Below are 20478 nucleotides of genomic sequence, written 5' to 3'. Positions count from 1 at the left end.
GTTGACTCCTTCACAAATAAACCAGAAAAGAAATTAATATTATATCCGGCCATGCTGCTGGCCGCCCTGAGTGTTTATGGCCATGGATTCTAAATCAAGCGGAGCAATATGCAAAAGGAGGGTTGGATGGAGAGGGCAGAGTTGGGGCTGAGGTGCATGGAGAATAAAGGCTAAAGAGAAACATCTGTGCCCGTGGATCTTCCTTGTCCTGTGGTCCTTCTCGAGGGTAGGGTTTGGCGATCAAGGGAACCAGCCGATAGGAAGAACTTGTGATTGGCCATGAGTTGAGATTCAGTGTGGGTGGGGTTCTGATAGATAGCTAAGCCCAGGCATCTGAGCCTGTCCTCTTGGAGAATTCAGGAATACCTGGGGGAGGAGAGCACCTCAGCAGTTAAGTACAGTCTAAAGGGGGGCAGGATGAGCTTCCAGCTGGCCACCCACCCCGCCTTCCCTGCAGAGAGGGACGTATTCATAGAGCGGGGAAGGCTGAACACATCTTCTAGAGCCAACTGGTACCCCATACAGGCTGTATGTGTGAAAGCCCTTTGTCAGTGTTCTGCTTATCGAAAGCATCCTTGCAGCCAGACACTGAAGACACAGTCTGGGAAGCAGGAAAGAGCCATGCAGAATAAGGAAGGTTCAGTGAGAGAGTAAATACCCATCTCAATAAACCGAGAAAGTCCACCTTTAAGGGATGGAAACAACCAATCTATATTCACAGCATCTACTCAGAGCTTGACAGAAAGGTAATTTCTTTTCTTTTTTTTTTTTCTTTTTTTTTTTCTAAGGGCTGCACCTGTGCCATATGGAAGCTCCCAGGCTAGGGGTTGAATTGGAGCTGTAGCTGACAACCTACACCACAGCCACAGCAAGCCCAGATCTGAGCCGCATCTGTGACCTACACCACAGCTCCAGGCAACGCCGGATCCTTAACCCACTGAGCGAGGCCAGGGATCGAACCTGCGTCCTCGTGGTTACTAGTTGGGTTTGTTACCACTGAGCCAGGACAGGAACTCCAGGAAAGGTAATTTCTAATCTCACTCATTTGGGGGAGGCAGGGCCTTCCCCAAATATTTTGCGCCCAAGGGAGAAACGTTCTCATTCTGAGCCTGGCTTGCAGGCAATGTGACCACTATTACTAGAAATCCCACCTCATTCTTGATTACGTTTTCAAGTTTATGGAAACTTTAAACATGCTTTCAAATCCAGAATCTCAGAACCAGCACCATAGCATCCTCCTACCCATCCTTCAAGGATATTTTGAAGTTAAACAAACAAACAAACAAACAACAACAACAACAGATGGAAACTCTTCAGTGGAGGAAGAAAAGAACACTAGTTCTGCAGGACCCTTTTTATTCCTACTAAGCCCTTCACCGCATCCTGCCATTGCACGGGTACCCCTCACGCGTTCATCTGGACAGACGGCCCCTGCTTTCCACACCATCCCTCCGCAGCCCCGGTTCCTGGACTCAACACGCTATTGCTTCCCCACAGAGCATCCTGCCAGTTCTCACAACCCAAGAATGACTCGGGGTCACAAGACTTGTTGAGGAGGTCTGGGGGACCCTCTGAATCCTCAGGCCACAGGAAGACTTGGGGAGGGAAGACTCCAAGATCCCAGCACACGAGTGACATTTCGATCCCATGGTCACCGTAGATGGGTGCAGCCTGTGCCTCTCATGGACCAACAACACTCCCTCAAGGCCCCTGCACTGTTAATCCAACTTCATGAGCCTCTGCTCTCGACAATGACAAAGATGCCCAGAGTCTACACTGGGTCAGGATTAAACTATTTCACATTTCTCCAGGGAATTTAACTAACTTCAATGGGTTTTATTTGTTGAAAGAATGAAATGAATGAATGAACTAACAAATGCATGCATGAAGAAACAGGTGATTAAGTGAATGAATGCATAAAGTCATGCATGAATAGATGGATGGGGAGGCAGAATCATGATGGAGTTTTTTAAAAGTGACATATGCGTAAATTAATGTGTAAATGCGAAAATCCATATGTAAATGAAAAAATACCTTATGAATGAATGAAGGAATACCCCTGCTCTCTTTTTAATGAACAAACATGTATAATGAGCTCTTGTAGCATGCCCACCTAGCAGGCTGACGAGATAGAAGAGAAAGACGAGTAAGGTAAGGTCTTGTTTATGGTTAAAGTGTCTGGTCGCCTGTCCTTGGCTTCATTCCTGCGTCTCAAAGAACGCAAACACCTAGAAAACCCTATATCCGGACAAAACTTTCCTTAAAAAAGACACAGGCACCCGCATATTCATTGCAGCACTATGCACAATAGCCAAGACATGGAAACAATCCAAATGTCCAGCGACAGATGATTGGATTAGGAAGATGTGGTATATATACACAATGGAATACTACTCAGCCATAAAAAAGAACACAAGAATGCCATTTGCAGCAACACGGATGGAACTAGAGACTCTCATACTGAGTGAAGTAAATCAGAAAGAGAAAGACAAATACTATATGATGTCACTTATATCTGGAATCTAATATATGGCACAAATGAACCTTTCCACAGAAAAAAAAATCATGGACTTGGAGAACAGACTTGTGGTTGTCAAGGGGGAGGGGGAGGGAGTGGGGTGGATGGGAGTTTGGGGTTAATAGACGCAAACTATTGCCTTTGGAATGGATTAGCAATGAGATCCTGCTGTGTAGCACTGGGAACTCTGTCTGGTCACTTATGATGGAGCATGATAATGGGAGAAAAAAGAATGTATACATGTCTGTGTAACTGGGTCATCATGCTGTACAGTAGAAAAATAATGATAATGTATTGGAGAAATTAAAAAAAAAAAACCTATGGGGCAGCCAATGAGATTCTGCACCAACTCTGACAAACTCAGAAGGGAGACAAACATGCCTGTCTCCTATCTGAACTTTCAGGATGAGAGGGCTCAGTCAGGTGTTCCTGACCAGGAGATACCCGGCCTTAGTGCAATCCTGCACCTGCTTGATGGAGGTGGGAGCCACAACCATCAGGAGCACAGATCCTGGACCAGAGCCCAGGAAGACCCAGTACCCAGGAAGCCCCAGTACCCATGGTGAAAATTGGCATCATCACTCGAGCCTCCATTTCTTCATCTTTAGAATGGAGATGACACATCTGAACATCTGAACGTGTGTAGCTCAGGGTCTGAAACCCAGTCACCACTGAGCTATCATCTATCCCTGTATGGTGTTGCTGGACAGTTCTGTCCTGTGGCTTCCAGGTCCCCTGCCTATAGGGAGCTTGTTCCCAGATGGTCCTTCACCTCTACCAAATGCGCTGGTGGCCAGGCTACTGGAAGCAGAGGTCCTGAACCATAGGAACCCTCATGGCCCCTTTCAAGTGTATCGTTTATTTCTTCTAAACCCCACCAATTTGTCTAAATACAGACATTTCCTATTTAAAATGACTGCAGAGAGTCAATCTTTGCACTTCTTTGCTCTTCTGAGGAATGTGGTTTCCCAGCTACAGAACCAAGAACTTGGTCTAGACCGTGGGTCCTCGGTATTTTCTAGCAGAGTCTTTTTCCAAGGAACTCTTACCACATATGAGCTGAGAAAAGCATTCTCTCATGCCAAAGCTGCAGGGAGGAGGAGCCCCAAGTTCTCCCCTTCTCTTGGCTCCCAGAGTTTCTTCTTGGGGGCCCAGGGGTCCCATGGAAGCCAGTTGGAGAACCATGGGACTGGGGCCATCCCATGGCCAGGAAACTGTTAACACTGTGTTAGCAGGCGTGGAGGCACAGAAATACATGTCCTAGATGCCTGGTGGCCAGCAGGGCCCTATGCCAACCCCAATAGAGTCATCCATACCTGGCCAACCTGGTGTTCACACACAGGACTAGAGAGATGCCTTCCTGCCCTGGTGGTCTTTCAGCCCCAGTTAGCAGCCCATTTCTTTCTTCTGCCTCCAGTCCTGTCACTGATTCCAAGCTAGAGGCCCGTCTCCATGGAGGCAGGTGGATCAGGGCCCCAGCATGACCCCTGAGGAAGACCATATGCTTCCTGGATCTGTAGCTCCTGAGGGTGGATAAAGAGCTGCTGCCTTAGACACATGTCAGGAGAACCACCTAAGGCTCTCCTTTCGACCAACTGGCCATTAGACAGAGTCAGAGGCCATCGCCCAGAGTAAAGACAAGAACTCAGCTGAGGAGTTCCCATCGTGGCTCAGTGGTTAACGAATCCGACTAGGAACCATGAGGTTGTGGGTTTGATACCTGGCCTCACTCAGTGGGTTCAGGAGCCAGTGTTGCCATGAGCTGTGGTGTAGGTCGCAGACACAGCTCGGATGCTGCGTTGCTCTGGCTCTGGCGTAGGCCGGTGGCGACAGCTCTGATTGGACCCCTAGCCTGGGAACCTCCATATGCCAAGGGAATGGCCCTAGAAAAGGCAAAAAACAAAACAAACAAACAAAAAAACCCAAAAAACAAAAAACTCAGCTGAAATTTCTAAATGGGGAGTGACTGCCTTTTCCTTTTTCCTCCTGTCCTAACTAGATAGGTCGGGGACAATGTGGCCCAAATTTTAATCATTTGAGAGCTACCTTCACTTTTCGCCATAGCATGCTTACCATTAACTAGTTAGGAGAGTTCTTGAACTTGATTCACGGATTTCCTTAAATCAATTAATTTCAAATGGAAGTTTTATAGAACATTGCCATAATGCAAAACTAATATTTATTCTCCATCTAAGTATGTAAAATAGATGCCTAACAATATCAAAGAGAAAATGCCCAGCCATGTTGAATCTGAAGGCCCCTCTTAGCATCGGGGGACAGAGTGGGGGCAGGGGAGCTGACTTAGAGGTGAGTGGTTTGGGCTCGAATCCTCATCCACTACATTTCTGTCCATGGACTTGTGCACCCTGTCTGAGCCTCAGTTTCCTCATCGGTAAAATGGGGATGAAAGCAGTACCTACCTCACAAGGTTGTCCCCAGACTTAACTAAATGAAATGAGATGATCAGTCATTAATTAGTTGAATGACACCATGTGGCTGGCACGTGGTTAGCTGTTGCTGTCATGCTAAAAGATAAGCTAGCAGCAGGGGGAGTTGTATAGAGTGGGCCACCTCTTCGGTGTCCCCCACACACTGAACAGAGGAGGGAGGTGACGAGGACAAGGTGACAGGGACAAAGTCGCAGGGCTAGGTGTCCACAGCCCGTCCCCACTCAGTCCTGCCACTAGCTCACCATGCAACCTCAGAGTCTCTTCCCTTCCAACTGTCCAGGGAGGGATGGAACTCAGGGGTCTCCAAGAGACATCCTGGCCCCCGGGGAACTTGAATCCCTGAGTTCAGCCTGGGGAAACAGACAGCCCTCCCCGTCTGCTTCGGCCCAGAAGAGGGACCCACGCAGCTAGGGCTCCTAGGGTGTGGCAGGTGCAGTGGTGGAGGTAATTCACAAGAGCTATCAATTTTTGAGACATAAGGGTCAGTGTTGGCACAAGAGAGGGAACCAGTACGGTGTCTGAGATGGGCTGTGGCCATGTCCAAGTCCCATCACTGGGGACAGGCTGCGAGGATGGGAGACCAGAGGAGAGATAGTCGCAGGCGGGGTTGGGGCCAGGGTGCATTTTGGCACTGACTCCCAGCCCCTGGAATGCACGCCCAGGCTGGGCCTTGCCCTTGCCCTGCCCCCTCCCCATTCCAGGCCCTGACTCACTTCCCCAATGCTTTTTGCTTGTGGCCTTCACAGCAGTCGCATCAACACATTACCTTAAAAAGTACTGAAACAGCGGCACTTCGTAGGAGGCACTTGGGGGTGACCGACCTCGCCTCCTCCCCACACCCAACCCAGTGCCCTGTGGGTAAGACTCTCTCAGGAGCAGACCTCTGCATCGGTCCTGAAGCAGCAGCCAATTTCTCCAAGAAGAGCTTACCGTCTCCTAGGTGGTGTTTTTTTTGTCTTTTTTTTAGCGCCGCACCTGTGGCATAAGGAGGTTCCCAGGCTAGGGGTCGAATCAGAGCTGTAGCCACCTGCCTACACCACAGCCACAGCAAAGTTGGATCTGAGCTGCATCTGCAACCTACACCACAGCTCCCAGCAACGCCAGATCCTTACCCCACTGAGAGAGGCCGCAACCTCATGGTTCCTAGTCAGATTCATTTCCGCTGCTCCACGATGGGAACTCTCCACCATCTCCTAGTTTTTACATCTTAGGATCTGTCTCCAGAAGTTTATCTGTTTCTCAGATACAAATGAAAAAGGCACTTCCTCAAAAACCTGATGGAAGCTATCGGGCTTCTCCAGGGCAGAATCACACATGCATGTTGCGTGCGTGCGTGCGTGCTTGTGTGTGTGTGTGTCTTTTTAGGGCCGCACCTGTGGCATATGGAAGTTCCCAGGCTAGGGGTCAAACCAGGGCTATAGCTGCAGGTCTACACTGCAGCCACAGCAGCCACAGCAACTCAGGATCCAAACCATGTCTGCAAGCTACACCCCAGCTCACGGCAACGCCGGATCCTTAACCTACTGAGCGAGGCCAGGGACCGAACCCGCATCTTCATGGATCCTAGTCAGGTTCGTTATCACTGAGCCACGACAGGAACTGTGCATGTTGGACTTTTAATCCCATTGCCCAAAGGGCCTGGCGTTCCTCCGGGACCCCCAGTCAGCAGGTCTCTGTGCACCTTGCCCCCCCACCATTGGCTCCAGATGGGCACTGAGCCCTCGAGGTAAAGGCCTTCTTGCAGACACCCCCCCCCGCCCAATCCCCAGCCACCCCATCCCCCAGGCCCAGCCCCCTCTGCCCTGGGGGAGGAGAAGCTTGTTAATTTCCAGAGTTTGGGGTGGGTCTCACAGAGAGATGCTCGCCCACCCCAGGAATCACTAGGTGTGGCTTCAGGACAAACATCACACACACAGAGGTTCATTTTGTGGGCGTAAACACACGCTCTCTAAAATAGGCAATGTTGAGTCTCTGGTACAAAATGAGGGTCTGAAGCCGGCACTGTTTATAATCAGCTGGATCCCTTGGACTCACAAGCCCTTTTCTCCAGAAACATTCATGTGAAAGGCACTTCCTTAGGAAGGGGGACTTGTCTTACGCCCCGGGCCAGCCAGAATGATGCGACCATAGAAGGGCTTGCCCCGGGGCCCACATCTGTCCCCTGGGGGAGGAGACAGAGCAGACAGACCTAGAGACAGCTGCCCTGGATCCCTCTGAAAAGGATGGCCCAGCACCCGCCCTTTGGTGCCCTGGCCACAGCGCTCTGGCCAACCCCCAACCAAATCACCAATTCAGGTGTTTAGGGCTCTACAACCCTCTTTATTAAAACCAACAGCGTAAGGGAACAACCACCAAAAAAAATGTTTTTTCTCATTTCTTTCAATTGTTCTGCTTGGCAACTTTATTGCACATTAGTTCAAAATAAGCTGCCAATAAAGTTGGATAAAATTAAACTCATGCTGGAGTTTTTTCCTCAATAATTTTTGCTGGGTTGTTTTTATTTTCAGAAGGATTTGAAATGTGGCATTATCTTAGGTTCAGGATTTCACTGTCTGCGTAGTTACAACTTAACTTCTCCTGAGTTTATGAATTTCAATCTCAGTTCTTTTCAAATGAGTTTGGTTTTACTGTGAGTTCCCTACCAAAGCGGCCTTCATAGCAGTCTGTCTTTTCCTATACAATAAGCACAACATAAAACCAGAATCTTCTATGCTGTAATTAGGCGTAGAAAATTATGTGATTTCTAATTTAACAGAACCTCAGAGCACGGTGCAATCCACCACCCAAAGTCAACATTTGTCTGAATGTACGAGTTCAGGAAAATATTGTTTTTAAAGATAGTATTTGTGCATTGGCCAAAATGATTCCATTTCATAGAGCAAAAATACCAACATCTCGGAGTGAAAAGTAATGCACGGTAGTAATTTGATTATAGTGAAAATCAAACGTTGTGTGTTTGTAAGCAAACAATAGGCATTTTTATGCAACTAAACATTTTTCTGGCCATCTAACTATGATTTATTCATCTATGATGATAAATTTAATCCCATCACCAGCAGATCAATTGCAGGTATAACAGATAAAACCCGAATAAATCATCGTATCACTGTACTGGAAACAGAAACAGCAGATAGAAGGGGAGTTTGGACTTTAAACTGGAGTCTGTTTTCCAGGCCTTCCAAGGACCACTTGCCGGGGAGAAGTTCAGTGTATACATAAAGTCATCTGATCCAAATATGCTAATGATTTTTATTGGTCAAATCTTAAAAGTGAGGTTTATTTTTATGAGTATGCATTAATTAACCCAGCATGTACTATCTTTCAGACTATCTTGCCAGGGACTTTCATTTAAACATGTTTATTGTGAAATGTTTGCATTCTCCACATTTGTGGCCCACACACAGATTATTTCATACTTTCCTTTAGAGCACTTAGGAAAGTTAAAAGGAGTTATTGTTTTTGATTAATGCCATTTTGGGGCGGTTAAAAAAAAAAAGAAAGAAAGAAAGAAAGAAAAAAAAGGGCGTTCCAAATCTTAGCTCTGCATAACTGCTCTGACATTAAAAAAAAAAAAAAACAAAAACAAAAAACTCTCCAAGTTCTACTGCACAAAGATACGTGGGGGGCTGCTGGGGGTTGATCTGGAGGTGGCCTGCTAAAAGTGAACTTTATTAACTGTGGTGGTGGCATGAGCTCATGTGGCATAGCCATGGCCCCATGTGGCGCAGCCATCAATCACAGAGGGAGTGCCAGCGCGCTCTGGGGCCGGGGCGCGGTGCCCCGCGAATGGAAGTTCTAAGGCCCCGCCTGTCATCTTTTGATGAAGAAAAGGAAATGATTTCACTCAAAAGATATTCCCTCTTGTGTTGTTTTGTTTTAACTGAGTTTGTACTTTCCACCAAACTGGACATATTTATCGAGACTCATAAGTTACTTCGCGATTACCAACATCGCTGCAATCTCAACAAACTACTTTTTTTCTTGCCAATTATCTAAATATCATAACTATAAAATATCTTAAAACATTCTCCCATACTGTAAACATCTTAGCTACAAAGCTTTGAGTGTAAACAGTATGATGCATCAGAATGGTTTTAAGCGATGTTATAAAAACTGCTCTTAAAAACTAAACAAAAATGTAAAGCTTCCATCTGTTTTATGATTTTTCCACTGCTGAACGGCTGCTGTGTGCCAGTTCACTGAACCATGGCTTGCTAAAGAGATGGCTGGGGTCACAGATTGAAAAAACAAAGAGCACGTCTTTAATGGTGGGATTTTTTTTCTCAAGTCTTCCTGACACGGCTGGAAGGGAATGAAGAGCGCGGCAGCAGTGGTGGCGGCGAAGGGACAGAAAACCCACCCACAGGACGCCTGTTGCAAGAGGTACCCGTTCTCGGAGAGCCTCACATTTTAGAAAGGATGTCATTTGGGCAATTATCTTAGGTTCTTCAGCGATGGTGTATCTGCAACCACAATACGCTCTTACTTCCTCGCAGAATTTGGGGCCCTGTATATACAAGTTAAAAATAGACAGCAAATTGCACACTGAGATAAAGCATCCAGGCTCACTTTTGCGTACATTTGCAGGTATAAGACAACGAGTGCTGAGAGACTGCCCTTTCTCCGCTGCTCTGAGCCCTGGCCCGGGGCGATGTGAAGATGCCTGAAAAGGTGAAAAGGCTCCCCAAAGAGGCAAGAAAACGGTCCTTCACTCAGGCTTGTCTCTGAGACATTCAGAGGTGACCAGGGGAGGAGACTAAAAGGGACATTGCACAAATCCAGGGCTCAGAGGACACTACACAGAGAGTCAAGGGCCCAGGCTGGGCCCAGTGCAATCTCCCATCAGGGAAGGCATTGCCACCTGGCGGCCTTTCTTACCTGTATCATCTTGTCCCCTGAGGCCACTTCTGACGAATACTAGTGATGACTGGGTTTGGACTTTCTGGGCTGGCCACCTAATCCCTGTTCCCCCAGAGACAGGGCAGTTGGAGGCTGGGGGCTTTTCCAGGTCCTCTAGGAAAGACTCACAGTGAGTGAGACACGGCTCGCCAGTCCCCAGGGCCGGACTTGACTGGGTCTCCCTGTTCCCACAGCTCCCCTTTAGAGAGCGGGCCCCTCTGGAGCTGGGATGGGGCTGGGGGCAGGCTGCCAGGGGCTGTAGGCAGATACAGCTGGGAGTCCACCTGCCTTCCCCAGGGTGACAAATGCACATGGGACCTCCTGGCATAGGGTCATCCAGCTCTCAACTGTGGGATACCCCGGGGTGGGAGTCAGGCTCAGATATCTGGGGAGAAGAGAATACTTAAGGGCTGGAGGTGCCTGAGGGGTCCAACCTGCCTCTAGAAGCAGACCGCCTCCAGGTCCGCAGCCACCACCTATCCACAGGGGCCCATGGGAGCATGGCAGCTGCACTCCCCACCGCCAACCTCTTCTCCACTCTCCAGGGCATCGGTTCGTCCCACCTGTCACTCTGCGGAGCAGAGGCCTTGCAATGCCACTTGCTCTGAGGGCCACCGTCACCCCAAGGTGGCGACGTCCATCTCTAGGAGTGTCTTGAGGACCCTAACAGGAGGCCTGTCATGGGCCAGGGGCCCCCCAGAATCCGTGGGAAGCCAGTATATCAGAGGGCGGGTCTCTGCCCAGAGGTGAGCAAAGGTGTGTGCCTGCTGATGGTGCGACTAGACAGCCGTGGTGCAGGGACCCTTGGGAAGCAGGCCCGAGTCCCCACTCCTGCCCACCGCTCCTCGTGTGCACCCATCGCCACCTGTGCCACGCCCAGCAGACCAGAGACAGAGAGAAAGACCCCTCAGTCGGGCGAGCAGTGGCCCTACCCAGCCCCACATTGTTCTGGGACTCCCGTTGCACTGGGGTTCAAGAGCCCAGCCCAGATCCCAGACCCCAGACCCCGCCAAATGGGTTGTCAGGTCCCTGCAACCAGAGCCCCAGAGGCCCGAAGAACAACCAGCCCGTGGGCCCTGTCGGCGCTGAGGCAGGCTGGCACGATTCCGTGCACGTTCCAAATTTAAATCTGGGACGTTCCCCCCCTTTTTTCACTGCTCCAGAACACGGGGGAGGCATCTGCCTGGAAACAGCTGTCACCCAAAGGAGGAGGCGGCACATTCGGTCTCCCGCGAGCACCTCCGTCAGAAGCCACACATCAGCCAGGGTTACTTAGCTACGAAGCAGCACAGCCTGGGAGAGGGCCCCTTGTGCCTCGGGGGCCCTGCATTCAGCAACCTGCACTGGGCACCCAGTCCCTGCGTCATCGTGGGGAAACCGAGGCTCAAAGAGGCGGACCCGCGAGCCCAAGATCGCACAACTACTAAAATGACAATCCAGGAATCACAACGGTAAACAGGAAGACCTCACACCTACTAGCACGTGAATAAGGCTCATGGTGGACCGGGCGCCCCTCACTGCGGCCCAAGTTCAAGTCCTCACAACAACCCTGGGAAATGCTATCAGCGCTGCTCTCGAACGAATGCGAGGAGACAGAGCCAGAGGAAGGTCAAGTAACTGGCTCGAAGCTAAGTAACCAGGAAAAGAGCCACAGTTCAATTCAGTGGATTCCCTGGTTCCGTCCTGGAAGCCACCAGGCCACCCTGCCTGCCACCACTGTCACAGCCACCATGGGGGGAAGCAGAGGAGCTCACATTTCTTGAGCTCTTGGCCGGGAGCCCAGCGCCATGCCAAGTTCTTTCTGTTTCATGCATTATAGTATTTAATTTCTATTATTCACGTTATCCCCAATATAGGGACACCAGGAAACTCCGGCTCCGAGACATCGGGCAGTTTTCTGAAGGTCAAACAGGGACCAGCTGCAGCGCAGAGAGCAAACCCGAGCCCCCTACGTGGGGAGACTGGCTGGAGCAGGACGGAACCAGCGCCTTACCCGGGGAGAAGCCCCACCCGGGGCTGTAGCCCCGGCTCCAGCCAGTGTCAGGAATGGGCTTTTCAGAAGAGGAAGCGGGACCAGCACTGGTATGTCACGCTCATCCCAGCGCTGGAGATGCTGTTTGGGATTTGCTGTGGTTGCCAACTCATGTGTACTTCTCACTGAGGCTAATCTCGATTATAATGAGGGTTTATACTAAGTCCAGCGAAGAGGGGGGGCCAAGCCGAAAGCTACGGTCCACGCAGATGGTGGTGGGAGCTTCTACAAACACTGACCATATTTAGGAGAAGTCAGGAGACGGGGACGCCAGCCGTTCGACTCAGCAACCCAACTCCATGGGCCAAGCAGCCTCGCTGGGAGCATCCAGCGCCAGCCCTGGCTCTCCTGGCCACGCAGAGCTGCCCAGGCAGGGAGGGGTGGCCGTCAGGGTCCCCTCAGGGTGCTCCAAGTTCAAACGGCAGGAAAAAGGACTCACTTGAAGGCCAAAGGAGAATTACAAAAGGCAACGGTCTGCCCACCATGGAGAAACGCTGGGGTCCTCGGGGGGTGAGCCTCCAAGAGCAAGGCCTAGAAAAGGGGGCCCTCGAAGGCCTTCCCTGAAAACACAGACCATAATGAAAAATGCTGGCAGGTCAGGCTGCACTTTCCTCGAACTAATCACTAATGAAGTTTGGGGTGAGCTATTTTGAAAGCAGCCCACACAGCATAACCACACGCCGTCATCAGCTGCCGTCCTCAAATGCAATTTCATTCATAATTAAATATCAAAAAGCCGCCACCTTAAAATAACATCACAGGTCACAGCTGAACTCTCCAGCCTGGGCCTGCGAATGCTGGCCTCTGCTGACCCTGCCAAGAGGGTCTCTAGCGCTTTCCAGCCACCCACCCTCCCTGCAGCCCCAGGGGGGGCACACCTGCGGTCCCACCTCCAAGTCTTTGCCCATCATACACCCTTCTCTCTCCTCTTTGCCTGCAAGTGCCAGCCAGGATTAGAGGATCAGCTTGAGGAATCTTGAGCCACCTCTCCGAAGAGGCTGAAGCCTGAAGAGTCCTTTGGCCAGGCTCTGAATTTCAATCGCAATTGTTTATACAGTCCCTCTAGCAAACCCTGAACTCGCATCTCTGGCCCCTCCAAACATCACTAGCATTCCGCGAGTAGGTGTCCCATGCATGCGTGCATTCATTCAGCAAATGCTACCTGAGTTCCTACTGCGTGCCAGATGCCAGAGAAACAACAGGACACGATCAGACATGGTCCCCACCCTCCTGGAGGAAAACTCCTTGTAAAGGGACCGGATGAGGAATACACCACCAAAAACGCACTAGATCTTTCCAGCTGGACTGAGTCCCCCAAGGTCAAGCCCTGCCCTACACTCATGTTAGAGCCTAACCCAGCATCAGGCACACTGTCTGCTCAGAATGCATGCTTCTGGGTGGAGTCACCTCTTCCCTGGGCCACCCATGGCTCTGCCTCCAGAATCTGTATTTAGGAGATATTCACTTGGTGGGGACAGACAGAGCTGGGTGGGTGTCACCTTTGAGCCCCATGGTTCTCAGTGCCTGTGGGGTGGCCCGGGGTTGAGCCACGGTGGCAGCAGCTAGAGGGGGCCCCTGCAGGACCAAGGCAGAGAGTAAGCCCACACTCTACTGCCCAGGTGGTTAGTGAACGAGCAGAAACATTTTAAAGGCCACCATCCGTGGGCAGAGCCAGTGATGAAGATGCTGCCATGCACGAAGGTAGACTGGCAGCCACGCAGGAAGGGGTACTTGCAGCCCCTCTGCATGAGCTGGCTGAGGGCAGAACGGACGCCCTAGAGAGCAGGAGCCAAGGGGCCAGGGAGGAGGAGCCCCCGGGCACTGGTGACCAGACACCCCCAGCTCTAACCTTGTGCTTGCTGATGCGAGTCTGGTGCAAGGCTGAACCATACCTTAAAGAGGGACTGGGTGGGACCAGGCTTCCAGAAGCTCCAGAACCTGAGGAGAAGAGGATGCTACACTTGCCAGGCCAGGCCAGGAGGTGCTGGCACTGTCACGGCAGCATCCATCATTGGGATTTAAGACGTAACTGAGCCCCTGACACAGGTTATCTTTTTTTTTTAATTTATTTATTTATTTTACAGCTGCATCTGTGGGATTATGGAAGTTCCTGAGCTAAGAGTCAAATCAGAGCTGCAGTTGAGGCCTACACCGCAGCCACAGCAACGCAGGATCTGAGCCACCTCTGTGGCCTACGCCACAGCTTGCAGCAACAAAGGATCTTTAACCCACTGAACAAGCCCAGGGATTGAACTCACATCCTCACTGACAAAGTCGGGTCCCTAACCCCCTGAGCCACAATGGGAACTCTGACATGTGTTGTTATTATTATTATTTTGAGCACGAGGTCTAATTTATTATGATATAAGTCTGCATTTGTGAATCAGCCAAGCACATACTGTTATTTATAATTTTATAAAACACAGAATAAAAGGGATTAGGAAACCAAATATTGACCCTCTTACTTTTCTGTATATCCTGATACCACATATCTTTTTTTTTGATTCCCACGCCCCTAGGACAAGGGCAAAGAAAGGCTCTGAGAGGACAAGTGACATGTCTAAGGTCCCACTGCTAATGCTGGAACCAGTAATCAGGTCCCGGGTTCTTTCCCACCTGTGCTGAATCCCGCATGCTCTGGCCACACCTGTTGCCTTGTCACCCCCATCTCCCCCCACACCCCCAGTCCCCTCTGCTCTATGAAGATCAGTAAAGGCTGGTCACTGGACTGAAGCCCCTGGAATTCCCACCTTGAATAAAAGCATCCCCACAATCAAGCCACTGGATGATGCTTCCCTGTGGCACCGTCACAGCCACAGTCGGCGCCGTCCACAGGTGACACGACAAGAGCTTCAGAGGGAACCCCGCATCCTCCCCACGGTGGGAGGGGAGACACTCCCCAAGCAGATGTCACAACAGCACACCCTGAGCCCAGTCTTGGCCAAAGCACTGCTATTCTCAGGGTCTTCCTCCCCGTCTAAGCAGGTGAGCCTTTGCGTAGAATGCCAAGGGGAAAAGATGGGTTTCAGGCATTGGAAAGTCCATGCGCCTTGCTGGGGATGCAGCTCATAAGCTTGTATAAACCTCAGTGTCCATCCATCGCCAAGAAATGCACAGCTCTGGGTCCAATCTGGATGCTGGGATTAATACTCAACCTGTCAGAATTATGACTCTTTCTAACATCAGAGGAAGAGAATGTTCTGGAACCCCAAGCACCTGCTTCCCCCTGGCTAAGCTGCTTCGTTTCCTGGTTGCTACCATGCTCAGATGCCTGGCGCTCTCATTGCATTGAAGTTGGGGGTCTGTCACCAATCGGGTCCATCAATAATCAGCAGATCAGCAGCCTGCTTGTGCAGACACTTCTATTTTCAACCTGAAGGGTGGTTTGGGGGTTTCTTTTAAATTTAACTATCCTCATTAAGGATTCATAACACACCAAAAGAGTGATTTTTTAAAAAATCATCTTTGCAGAAAAGGAATATCAGCAAAAATAATCACTATTCCAGGCTCAACAATGAGTCCCTAATGAGGACAGCAGTCATCAGTTAAATAAACATATCATTAGGGTGAAAATGGATGTGTCAACACAGACACGGTCCACTAATTTGTGTGTGCCTGTGTGTGTGAGTGTGTGCGTGTGTGTGGAGGGGGGCTGTCTGTGGTGGGTCTTGGTGGGGTCCGGCTGGGGGAGGGTGTGCCTGCGACCCTTCACAAGTAGGGCTCGCGTGTAGGCCAAGGTCAGGTCAGGCACAGTGGAAGCTACGGATGGAACGAATGCAGAAGGTGGACAAAGGGACATTGCCCAGGGGTCAGGGAGGCCCGCCGCCGTAAGCAGGTGTCACCCAGGAATGATCCAAGAAGCTCCAGATAGAAATAGCATCAGACAAGGGACAAGGCAGATGAAGAAGGGGACGCGCTTATCTAGATGCCATGTTGGTCTCAGAGGCTAAACTCCACCTGGACCCCCAGTGGGGGCACAGGCTCCCCACCCAGCTCTTTCTCTGGAGATCCACCGAGGAAGGAGGACCCCAGAATCAAGCAGGGGTCCCCTGGCACTCCCGGACATATGCTTGGGGTCCACAGTCCTCTAGAGATGAAACCGGGGCTCTGGCCAGGAAGAGGAGACACATGGAGCATAGACACATGTGCTCTTTCAGCCACGGCTCCTTGAGAACTTCCTGTGCCTCAGGTGCTGTTCTAGATCCCAGGGTTCAGCTCAGAGCAAGATCCACTCGGCCCCTTCCATCAGGGGACTTTAATTTATAGGAGAGAGAGAGAGACAATATTAGGCTAATCATGGGCTGGGATAAAGTGTCACAATGTAAATAAATGGTTGAGGCTCATTGTTAAGCGGGCCTCAAACCATTAGAATTATGACTCTACCTAAAGGGCAGAGAATGTTCTGGAACCCAAGCACGCCCATGTTCCATCATCCCACTGGCTAAGCTGCTGCTTTTCCGGGTTGTTACCATGCTCCGCTGTGTGGAGCTCTCATTTTTCTGAAAGCTGTGGGTCTGTCTCTCTTTGGCATCCTTCGCTCGAGTGGGAGTCAGCAAGCCATGAGGAAAGTGGAGCCACGTCCTGGAAGATGAGAACGAGCTGGGGAGGAGGGTAAAGGTGGGGGAGGGATGACCTGGGCAAAGGACCAGGCTGCTGTCCCATAGTCATGGTCTGAGGGAGCATAGAGTCCCTGCAGGGGGGCCCTGTGTCTACCTCCTGGAAACGAGAGCCTGAGGCCCAGGGTGGCAATGTCACTTCTCTACCTCCCTTTGGTGGGACCTCAAGCCCTTAAACCCGGCCCCTCAATCCCCAGCTGCAAAGGCAAGGGTCTTCGGAGTCCCTCTGATTCGCACCAAGCCCAGAAACCTGCAAAGTCTGTTCTCACAGAGTGAAAGTTGACACAAGACTAAGGCCCCTGGAGTTCCCGCTGTGGTGCAATAGGATGGGTCCCTGGGCCTGCCACAGTGCGTTCAAGGATCCAGCCTTGCCTCAGCAGCGTAGGTCACAACTGCGGCTCAGATCTGATCCCTGGCCTGGGGACTCCATATGCCTGGGGGTGGCCGAAGCAAAAAAAGAAACACCAAAACGCAAGTCCCAACCAGCCTGTACCCACGTGACCCAAGGAATAGGAAACCAACTACTCAAGAGTGGGCTTCTGCCCCAGTTCTGACACTTCTGTTTTACACCAGCAAATTTATTTTCACATAATAGTATTGGCCACAGACGTCTACAGCATCAGACTTAGTACAATAAATATTTAACATGTGGGCACCCAGAGCCTCGTAGGCAATACATTACCCAAAATGTACCCAACTCAGAAAACTTAGTAGTGGTGCTGCTGAGAGTGATGGGAGTGGCCACAGTAAACAGAGCCAAAGCAATTTTTATTGCTTGCCTACTGTATACCTGGCATGATGCTAAGTATTTTCAAATACGCCATCTCATTTAAGTCACGATATGATAAAATATCAGCCAAAACTCTTTTTCAAAAAAAATTATTGTGCAGTCCTTTAGTCGGTTCTGCTCAATCGATAGTTTTTGAAAATCAAGTAGCACCGTTCAATAATACCCAAATCAATTTTGATTTTTCTTCAGAAACCTGGTAGAGAAAGTATCTCTCCCGAGTGTAGACCCGGTACGTTAAGTTATGCCCCAGAGCAAAATATCCTGCCACGGTAATAAATCTCCATTTTTAAAAAGTGTGTGTTGTAATGGTAATATTGACATGATCCTAAGAACTTAGAGTGGCTCCAAACGGTGCCTCTGCTGCAGCGAAAGAGAGGGGCCTGATAAACTTTTGTCTGCACCATCCCTGGGCCTTCCAAGGTCTGGCCAAAAGACAGCTCAAAAGGGGACTCTTGGAGTTCCCGCCGTGGCTCGGCCGTTAATGAACCCTACTAGTATCCCTGAGGACATGGGTTCGATCCCTGGCCTTGATCAGTGGGTTAAGGATCCGGTGTTGCTGTGGCTGTGGTGTGAGCTGGCAGCTACAGCTCTGATTTGACCCCCAGCCTGGGAACCTCCACAGGCTGCGGGCGCAGCTCTAACAAAAAGGGAGGAGACTGTTTATGGCTATAAAGCAGGGGCTCTCTTAAATGTAATCGAATCACCACTTTCACGAATGTTTTACTGTATCAGTGGGTCCCACTTTACAAAACACAGCGCCATTGCTTTTACTCCCTTTGAGGGTCCGTCTAAAAACACATAGTCTGTTGAACAGCCTTGAAATAGATTCCTCCCCATCTTTGTCTCCCCCGCCTCCCCCAAAATTCCAACTAAGCATAGTTTTATTCAAAGGGCAAAGTTGGCCTAGGATTACGCGTGCATTCTGCGCAAAGGATAGGTTTTCAGCAAGCAGGACCGCATTCCTCTGAAGCAAAAATATTCCCTGTAAGCTGATTGCTCCGGTCCTTTCGGACTTTCCTCAATGAGGCTCTGTTCTGCTCTGCACTGGTGGGTATGTGGCCCAAGCTCTCAGAGGTGCCTTAGGACAGGTGTGTCTATTGAGAGGCCCGAGAAGGACCCTGCCCCAGCCCTTCCAGCAGCTAAGGGGCCTCTCCCTTAAAGCCCCTGGCCTTTTTGATGCACCAACTTTTTGAAAGCAAACCTGCAAAAGAGATCCATTTTAATAAGATCCAAAAGAACGTCCCTTACATAAGCGCATCCCTCTCTATAATTCCCCTTATCCTGGGAGATTCCCATTTCTCACTCTGAAAATGCCCCCCAGTTTTGTCGTTTGGCAGGCAAGGGGCAAGGAGGAGGGGTGGAGAGGAGAGAGAGTGGAATCAAGAAGAACAAGATGAGGAGTCCCCTGGTGGCTCAGCCGGTTAAGGATCCAGTGTTGTCACTGCAGCGGCTCGGGTCCCTGCTGTGGCACGGGTTGGATCCCTGGCTTGGAAGCGTCCACATGCCACAGGCGCGGCCAAAAGAAAAAGAAGAAGAACAAGATTAAAGCAGCCGCTATCTCTAAGTAGCTCTTGACGGTCCCTAATTTTTAAAGGCCACCAAACTTGGTCCAAAGAACGCCAAACACCTGGTGATATTGGCTTCAAGAGTGGCAGGGAAATCCAAAAGAAACCCCTCTCCACACTAAATGTCCCTGCCATGATTTTTAGAAAGGCATGCTTGTCCCCTCCAGCATAGAGTGGGTCCAGAAAATACCTCCCTCCTAGAGGGTGGAATCACCAGATTAGACCTTTATCCAAAGCACACACACATGGTACAAACAACTATTTGCATGACAAAACGATTCCTCCCAGGACATGGGCAATGAGTTGCGTGGACGCAGAATAACACGTGTCTTTTTGCAGGGGGAGCAATCCACTAAGAGCCAAGGAACCTATTGCGGGGACCCCGGGTGGGCTCTGAATATAGACAAGGGGGGCCCGGGTCACAGAGTAGGCTGCCCAGAGCCCCCTCCCGGTCTCCCCCAGGCTGGCTTGTTCTGCCCACTGCCCAACGGACGGCTCTCCACCTCCCTGAGGGTCTGTAGAGCTGGGCACACAGAAGTGCCTAATTGCTCTCGGATAAGCCACCTTGTGACGGATGGTGTCATAATAATTATGCACGAAGGGTTTTCCTTCCCACCAGGCCCTGCACTAAGCACCTCACAGGCGTAATTTCATTCCCCCACCCCGACTCCACGGGGTAGGTTCCATGCAAGAGGAGGCAACAGACGTGGGGGAATCTGGGATGCCTTCCATGCTGCAGAAGGTCACTGGGTCACAGAAACCTGTCCCCCACCTGCAAACTCCTTAGAAGCTCTGAATCTACCCATCAGAGACCAAACACACTGCCCGAAAGATAAAAATTCCACAGCTTGTGCTGCAGAGGTGGGGGGGGCGGGTGGAGGCCAAGGTTTAGGAGACACGAGAACCAAGCCTGCCTCACATAGGGAAATTTAGACACAAAGAAATCCAAGGCCAAGTTCACCAGCCCCCCCCCAGCCCCCCACCCCAACGAAGGGCATGTGCTGCATGCAGGTTTGACTTCCAAACAAAGCCTGCTGAGGCGGTTGGGGGAATAATTACGGCATGCAAATGTCATGTGATTTTTGTCACTGATCTTTTAACATGCATAGCTGGGTTCATGTGTCTCCAATTCAAAATCCAAAATTGAAGACTTATGTGGAGATAATTATAAGTGAAAATCAAACGCAGGCCTGGAAAACACCCCACTTTCCTCATAAAATAACCGTATGCCAAGAAGAGCCTGGATTCGCAGAGGAAGTTGATGGGCTGGACCAGGCCAGCCGGACCCAGTTCAGACCCAGCGAGGGGCCCTGTCCTGCCAGGTATGCTGGGACCTGGCTAGAGGTCCATGCCCTCAGCCAGAGGGGACGCAGTTCCCTGCATCGATTTCAACAATGATACATCTTTTCGCAAAAGCCTGCTAGTGAACAGGAGGCTAACATTGTATGGGGAGGGGGGAAGATTTTAAAGAAAAAGACCTCTCGGTATTAAAAAAAAAAAAAAAAATGCTGTGCTGGGAGTTCCCTAGCAGTCCAGGGGTTAGTACTCGGCACTTCCCCTGTTGCAGTCCAGGTTCAGTCCCTAGTAAGGGAACTGAGATCTCACATC

The 20478-nt window shown here is 50.4% G+C and overlaps 1 protein-coding gene and 1 long non-coding RNA gene across 25 annotated transcripts in view; one reads left to right on the top strand and one right to left on the bottom strand.

Annotated features, from left to right (window-relative positions):
- Window positions 1–20478, bottom strand: part of ZNF536 (zinc finger protein 536) — a 530657-nt gene that overhangs the window by 409057 nt on the left and 101122 nt on the right. The window lies entirely within an intron of this gene.
- Window positions 8887–14349, top strand: LOC146402314 (uncharacterized). Its single transcript, XR_014805077.1, has 2 exons — window positions 8887–9351; window positions 9556–14349. It is a non-coding gene; the product is annotated as an uncharacterized LOC146402314 (long non-coding RNA).

The sequence above is a fragment of the Sus scrofa genome, chromosome 6, assembly GCF_054392235.1.
Source record: "Sus scrofa isolate SSC_HxYL_T2T_F1_AM1 chromosome 6, Sscrofa_HxYL_maternal_Yorkshire_Landrace_v2.0, whole genome shotgun sequence".
NCBI lineage: Eukaryota > Metazoa > Chordata > Mammalia > Artiodactyla > Suidae > Sus > Sus scrofa.
The sequence above is the reverse complement of the archived record's forward strand: the minus strand, read 5'-3'. Positions and strand labels throughout refer to the sequence as shown.